The following is an 8,094-nucleotide window of genomic DNA, read 5'->3' as shown; positions in this document are numbered from 1 at the left end:
CTGCGCTTATAATCAGATGACCGTTACCTTCTAGCTAGCGCCTGGAGAACTGACTGCGCTTATAATCAGTGGTACCGTCACCTTCCAGCTAGCGCCTGGAAAACTGACTTGGCCGGTAGAGCAGAGTTTTATTGTTATTGTCTCAGTGTATCTGAGTGTATCATGGATTGCGATGGTTACAGTTTTGGAGGGCTGAGTTGCCTCATTTGTTGATTATATATATGTTGATGATTTGTTATCTCCCTCTTATTAAAGGCATGCATGTATAGATATGAATGTATTGGGAACAAACCAAAATGTCATTTTGAAATTTTGGAAAAATGTGAAGGAAAATTGGGTATTTGAAAGCATGTTTTGAAAAAGGAAAAATCTGTTGTAAGTATGGAAAATGGTAGAAAAGTGGTGGGCTTAGTGAAATTATTTTTCTAAGATGTTGTTATTGTTATAAAAGTTTGGGAACCAGGGATAATGAAAAGAAAAGAAAGATGAATCGCTTATAGCGTTGAATGAAACGGCTGATTTGAGAAAAGTTCATACATATGTATATTTTGTATCAACTGTCACCTTACTATTCTAGTATGAGATTAGGCATTCATAATCATAGCTATCTGTAAGTTGTTATTGTTGAGGATCATGTAGAGATCTCTACTGGACTATATGTTCATCCCACGTTGTTGAATCTTTTTCAGGTGTTAAGCAGGATGTGCTACAAGATTTGGATCTTCTTATTTGTTAGCCACGGGGCCTCTTTTGTGTTGGCGGAATGCCATATATGAAAAAGGGTTATACCCTTCTTCTTGATTCCTTAATGATGTAAGCCATCGGGCAGTTTATTTAGAATGCTTATGTTGTATTTTAATTTGCATTCGAATGAGAGAATTGTTATTTATTTATACTAGTCGAACATTTGAGTTTATTTTCGCTTGTTATCTCTGAAATTGAATTAAGTTCATGAATTTGGTAATACTTTCGAGTAATAAAAAGTGGGGCGTGACAGAAAGAGAGAAAATGCAAGAAAATTCAAAAAAGCTAAGGATTCAAGCCTAGAAATTCCAAGAAAATCACCACGAGGTAAGAAACTCGACCCTTTCATATTTCCATATCAAAACATAGCCAAAAATTGATTAGGAACAAGTTTTGGAAGATTGAAATAAAAAGAAAATAAGAGTTTGGAAATTAGGAAAGAGTTTGAGGAAATTATATAAAAATTATGTTTTGAACTAATCTTATGTAAGATTTGAGCAAAATAAACATTATGCTATGAACTTACACCTTTTATTTATGATTAAGAAGTTTTAGAACTTGGTTTTGAAGAATTGAAAACATTGAATGAAAGAAAGGGGTGAAGAGGTTGAGAAACTTGAATTAAACTATTTATTACTTGTTTAATCTTCAAATCAATGCATAATCCTAAGTTTTTATTATTCTTTCATTATATATATGATTAATAGGATGTTACGGATCAAGATTTAGGGTTTGAAAGCTTGAAAATTGAGTTTGGAAGCCCTAGAACAGCCTAGAATAGAGCAATTCATGAACTGCAAGACCTGTTCTGCACATCATCGCTCGAGCAGTGAAGAGACCGCATGGGCAGATTGCCCAAGAACCTGACTAAGTTAGTTAACTGCTCAAGCTATTGAAGGGTGGCTCGAGCGCACTTTGGCACTCCTAGAATCTCCTTTTACAAACTTGAACTTCTGGAAATATTCATTCATTGCTCAAGCGGTGAAGAGGGCGCTCGAGTGGATTGGCTAGTCTTGGAAAATTGAAAACTTGATTTTGCTCAATTCTCTCCTTTTACTTGGACCATTTTAGGCGTGTTTAGGACCTAGACACATGAGTGACATAATTTGAAACCCACTTGAAACATGTGTAACTAGAAAAGAGAACTGATAAATTTCTATAAGAAGTTTGAAGTTTTTATGCTTCAATGTTTGCTATTGTTTTGCGTAGGTCAAGCCTTAGAGGAAAACGCCTTGTCTAGCCAAGCTATTTGTGAGTAGTAATTTAGTAATGCTATGTTTGACAAATTATGTTTTCAATGCAAAACTTGACTATGTTTACAAGCCTGTTACGTTTTACTATGAATGAACATTTTATACTTTTGTATCACGTACCTAGATGGCATTCTTGGATCATGTGAAATCCTTGAAATGCTCATCACTATGTATTTTGTTTGCAAGTCAAGCTATGCTTTATCTTGTACAAGTGAATATGTTATTTTGAAAGAATGTTTAAAGCTTTCAATGTTTAACAGCTTACTTTATTACTATTCATTGGACAATGACTCACCCCTCTCCCTTATATGTATGTAGGTGAAGATAAGGAATAAGGACACAGAGAATAGTCGCACTAGAACCCTTTTTCTTTTGGAGAAGTTGTAACCTTGAAACTAGAGTTTTGTCTTTATGGTTTGGTTTTTGTGAGGATGACTTTTGATGTTGTACCATTTTTCTTTTGTTGGTTGGACATGTAAGTATCAAGGTAAATAAATAAAAAAATTTATGCTTGTTTTGTCTTCATTCTACTTATGCACTTGCTCTGAATGGATTTTAAATAATATAATGAAGAGGTTATTCTGCTTAAGCCCCAAGGTTGTAGTTCAGTCTTGTCTTATTTTGTCAAGCGTTTGGTAGTTGGACGCTACTGGCTGGTCATAACCATTATCTTGTTTGGGGTGGGATGGGGTCATGACATCGGCATTGTATTTTTTTTGTTGAATTATCCACTAATTATTTGATAAAATACTACGATTAGGAGTAACATGTCAATGGCTTACACCTCCATTGGTTCAAGCAATAATGGTCGCCTTTTCGAAAATCAAAGTTGCAAATATGGCAAAAAAGCGGTTGTCAAGTTATCAAACTCACAAAAAAATCCAGGGAGGCTTTACTTCAAGTGTGCAAATAGCATGTGCGATTACTTTACATGGTGGGTGCCTGCTAGCCAACATTGCAATGCATCAAATATCTAATGCAGGTCTAATCCTAGTCATAGAAAGAATGAAGATGATGGAAAGAATGATTCAGAAAGAACCAACGAAGCTTTGGACAAATTAGAGCAAAGATTAAAACGCACAAAAAAATCCAGGGAGGCTTTACTTCAAGTGTGCAAATAGCATGTGCGATTACTTTGCACGGTGGGCGCCTGCTAGCCAACATGGCAATGCATCAAATACCTAATGCAGGCCTAATCCTATTCATAGAAAGAACGAAGATGATGGAAAGAATGATTCAAAAAGAAACAATGAAGCTTTGGACAAATTGGAGCAAAGATTAGAGCGGCTTGAGGCAAATGAAGAAGCTATGAAATTGCTTTCAATGACAAACATAGTGTGTACTGGTTTTAGCATGCTAATGGTGTCAATTTCTTTAATGTTCAAGTGAATGTTGTAAACTTATACATGTGATTTTGGAATGCACATATGGTTTTGTAGAATGGTTGACGAATGAAGGAAAGAACCACTGTTATTAGTCGCTCTAAACTTTTTACATATATCTAAAATTTATCTGTATAACATTATTTTTCTTGTCGGATATGGTAAGTGATAGCAAATGAACATCACTCTATTTTGAACAAATTCGTACACTCTTAGAGAGCTTTATTTATTTATTCATTTACTTTTCTTTCTTTTTTTTTTTTTTTTTTTTTTTGAGTAGCGCTCAGAGAGATTGAGGAGTCAACAAATGACCCCAATAGGCATTATTTTCAGCATTATTTGGTTCTTACTGAACCTAAACAACATGACCCTTTTTTTTCTTTTTCTTTTTTTGGCATCAATCAGTGAATTCCATTTTATTCAACAACAATTAGTTAGAATTACATGCAAGAATGATTAATAAAACCATACCTCCAGATCAAATACACACAATTGAATGAGTTATTGTGCATGTTTGTGGGACTAAGAATTCAAACACTGCAGCTATTATTGAGCAAATTCTTGACAACCACATTAGTATTGTCCTTCAATACACCCCTGTAAACAATACCATACCTACCTCACAGAACCAAAAAAAAAAAAAAAAATACAAAAAAAAAAAGCACAAAATTATTTAACACTCAATTCATATATATCTATAAACATCATCAAATATGCTCATCAACAATATCTAGAAACATCATCAAATATGCTCATCAACAACAGGTCCTACAAAATCAACTCTTGGGAGAGATTCTTCATTGTCCCAAAAATAAAATTCCATAACAATAAAAACATCACTTCTAGGATTCAATGCACCATATAGCAATAGAAATGTTCACAATCCAAATTGACAATAAACATTCCTAAATTTAAGTTTGACAAAAAAAACCATTTGATGGTTATAGCATAGTTCAATTCATCAATAGCTCATTATCAACAACATTAATAAAAATCTTTCACTTGCAACAATCTTCATTGGTCTCCAAGGATTTCTAGATATATTGATGTATGGGAATTTCGAATAATGTTTAGATTAGGAACCTATGAAGAAAAAAAAACATAATCAGAACAAGTTCAAATCATATAATTGAAGGATATCCACCATAATTCATGTTACATACCTGATTGTAATGTGTGCTGGTCAAGCATTGCGATGACTGAAGCAAAGTAGATCCTTGAAGTAAGGCTTGGAAGTTAGTATACTGAGGCTCTTCATTCCATATCCAAGGCATTGAATTTGGTACTTCAGCATATGGTTGCATCATATGTGAGAGTATATTCAGAGATATTTGCATAACTCGAATAAATTAAAAAATGTAAAGATAAGAACACAAAGAATTAAGTATTACTTGAAGTTGGTACTTGAGCATATCATGGCATCACATGTGGGAGCCTATTTGAAGATGTTTGTACATCCTATAAAGTGAAATGAGATGAAACCAAGTAGCATAAATTGAAAAAATTAAAGAATGTAAGGGTAATAACCAAAAAAATTATATTATACCTAAACACGTTGCTTTTTTCTTTTTCGAAGTCTCCAATGCCTTTTCCGAGCTACTTTTAATTTGTTGTCTTCCACGAATGGGGTCAATCCTTTTCTTCAGTCCTTTCGATTGAATGACATTTTTTCTACCCTTATTTGTTTTCATTGCAAAGCTAGCATCATTCATATGAAGTGGTCCATTGGTGATACATAGACACACCTTGTTTTGAACAAGTGCAAGCAATTTGTTCCTTTCCTTAACACAATTTTCATATGTTTCTTCCAATTCAGATGCCTGGGATGAAATCATAGTAAAGAGGGAGCACAATTACTTGTATCTGCTACTTTGTTCCAACTTAGGGTCAGCTTGAATGTCGAGTCCTTTGTAATCTTAGACAATTTCAGCTCTTGGTAAATTGGTCCACCTTTTCAGGATATATTGCCTTGGAATTTCCATTATGATCATTTCATCTTTAAGAACCTTAATAACATGACTACACAATATTCCTTTCATCTCAAACAACCTACAAGAATAAGAGAAATTACCATATTTGTCTTTCTTCACTTTACGCATTGTAAACTATTGATATGCTTTGACAATATAAAACAAAAATTCATCCTTGTGAACACAATTTACTATGTATAACTCAAGTGAACCCACATATTCATCTTGAAATTCTTTAAAGATAGTCTTTGTGTAAACATCTCCCGCTTGAATCAACATCATAACTTGCACTTTTATTTTGGGCAACTTATACGATAATGCATACTCAACTTTATATTCCTTATATCGCTTCTCAGTAAGTACCCTTTCAAAGTGAGTGAAAAATTGAATCAAATTGTACTATGATCTCAAGAACTCTTCCAAATCAGCATTTAAGCTTTCACTAAGTTGTGTGCTCTTCATTCCTGCCAACCTTGTCCACCTAAGATATGCCCTAACTTATTTTTTTCTCAAATGAAAAATGTTTTGTTTAACATGCCCGGGGGTACCCATGTGCGTTAAATAGTTTGGACCCTCGATTTCTTTGATCTGATCTCACGAGTGCAATATGAAACATAAATGAGAGTCCATATCAAACAACTTTGTAGAAAATCCATTTTTATTGCAAAACCTTTGCTAGAAACAGACTGCATTACCAGATCCTAGAGTCGCCATCTAATATTTTGATAAAAATTAGGAAGCCCGTTACTCATGCCAAGGCCACCATTCATCGAACCTTAAGTATGAGAGGGGAAGGTCCTTAATTGAGCACCCCCGCTCACCCGATCAAAGATCGGCTTTTACTAAGTCATGATATGATTTTTATTTACTTTATATGTTCATATCCTGATTATTTAATAAATACTAAATTTACTATGTAAAGCATACAAGTATAGAATATGTCATTTATTTTGGAACAATTTGATTTCATGTATTTTGAAAGAAGGTTGAAGATGTACAACTCAAAGAGAGTGAGTTTACAAACATGAAAATTAACATCATTCTAAATTAAGCAACACAACCTCCATGCACGGGCATTCATAGAGTTATATCAAATAATCAAATAGCCTCATGGTAGAATGATAAACATTGTAAGAACACACACAAGCGAGATGCTAAAATATAAAAACTTACATATTTACCGACGTCCTGCGAACAGCTACAATACAAAGTTAGTGAAATATGCATGATCTTATATATAAAATTCTAATGCAATTCACTCATGAAATGAAACTAAAGATTCGGCATCTAATATATGACATGCAAATCATCTCAAGAACATGAGGTAACGCAGAATTGATTAAATCCACAAATGCAAATTTAGCCAAATCAAGATGCATGAAACATGGATGCAAAGCATGGATATGATGAAAATCAAAATATGATGCATATTTACAAATAAAGAAAGCAACTAAAAAATTGGATAGAAATAAGGAGAGTGGAGAATTATTACAACACTTGAATAATTACAAACCGAATAAGGGAGGAGAGGAAGAAAAATATTACAACAAAATAAAACCTCACAAATATGTCAAATTAAAATATAAAAAAAAAATCAAAATATCTAGGTCTTGAGGATCACCGAACACTATTATGTTCAACGTCGGAAGACTGCTCTATTCTATTCAGAAGAAGTTAGCTAGCCGGCCAACTAGGCCTAGGAAAATCTGTTTTGTTACAACACCGAAAAAAGAACAAACAAGAAATATGTAGGTGGCTCAACTAACCACTTCTAGTTAGATTACAACAAGTTTGTAATATGAAATCAAAGTAAGAAAACTAATATAAGAAAGATAATATAAGAAAAATGAGAGAAATTGAAAATTCACATTCCAAAGAAAGGATGAACTTTTTGATTTCCAAACTTCCTTTTGATCACCCTCAAGGTTGTGAAGTATGCTCTTAATCCTTAATTCAAAAGCTTGGAATTTGAGCTAGAATGATGACTTGAATTGTATAACACTAGATGTGGAGGAAAATTAGTGAAATTCTTGATTTTCTCTTTCAACAATAATCACTCTCTCTTTGATCAAAACTCTAGAATTTAATTACAATAATATGACTTGGATGACTTTTGTAATAGAAGATGAGACATGGTGTATATCTTGAGAAAATGGAAGTTCACAACTAATACTCAATTTTGGTTAACTCTTAAATTCTAAGCTTAGACTTTCTCTTTCTCTATATTTAGCCTTCTCCTCTAATCAATCTATCCTCTCTCTATCTCTTAAATTCATCTCCTAGTCCCCAACAATATGATATGTTCATATAAGCAATGCAAGTAGAGAAATGGTGGAGGACAAAGTGGAAGATTAATGAAGTAAAGATAATGGAGCTAATGGAGCACTAAAATGGAGCATTGCCTTCAATGAATCAAGTACTAGGCAATGAAGGTTGAATGCATATGCATTTGGTGTATGAATATATCAGAAAATGGGATAAGGGAATGCCCCACACGAATTGAACAAAAAATGAGTCTACATTGTCCTTGGGTGGTATAGCGACCCCAGTCTTTTCCCATTTGATTATTGTATCCGGACTTGGGTTCCGTTTATTCTGTCATTATATATTTGTTGTTGTCGTCCTTTATTTTCTTATTTGGAGTTGTAGGATGTGTTGGGCAGGTTTGTTTCAGGTTGGTTGGTTTCGTAAACCAAGTGTTGTTGTCCAGTTTTTGGGTTGGTCACTCGAGCCAGGTTTTGGTCG

At 33.7% G+C, this 8,094-nt stretch overlaps 1 long non-coding RNA gene across 1 annotated transcript; it reads right to left on the bottom strand.

Moving 5' to 3' along the window:
- Positions 1-4,191: 4,191 nt before the first annotated feature.
- On the bottom strand, positions 4,192-7,782 carry LOC145814290 (uncharacterized). The gene is made up of 3 exons (XR_014357632.1): positions 4,771-7,782; positions 4,543-4,664; positions 4,192-4,462 (listed from the first exon to the last, which is right to left on the bottom strand). It is a non-coding gene; the product is annotated as an uncharacterized LOC145814290 (long non-coding RNA).
- Positions 7,783-8,094: the final 312 nt, after the last annotated feature.

Source organism: Camellia sinensis, unplaced genomic scaffold (genome assembly GCF_055761805.1).
Source record: "Camellia sinensis isolate YWXY unplaced genomic scaffold, ASM5576180v1 Unanchor1, whole genome shotgun sequence".
Classification (NCBI taxonomy): Eukaryota; Viridiplantae; Streptophyta; class Magnoliopsida; order Ericales; family Theaceae; genus Camellia; species Camellia sinensis.
This window is presented reverse-complemented; position numbering and strand designations above follow the sequence as displayed.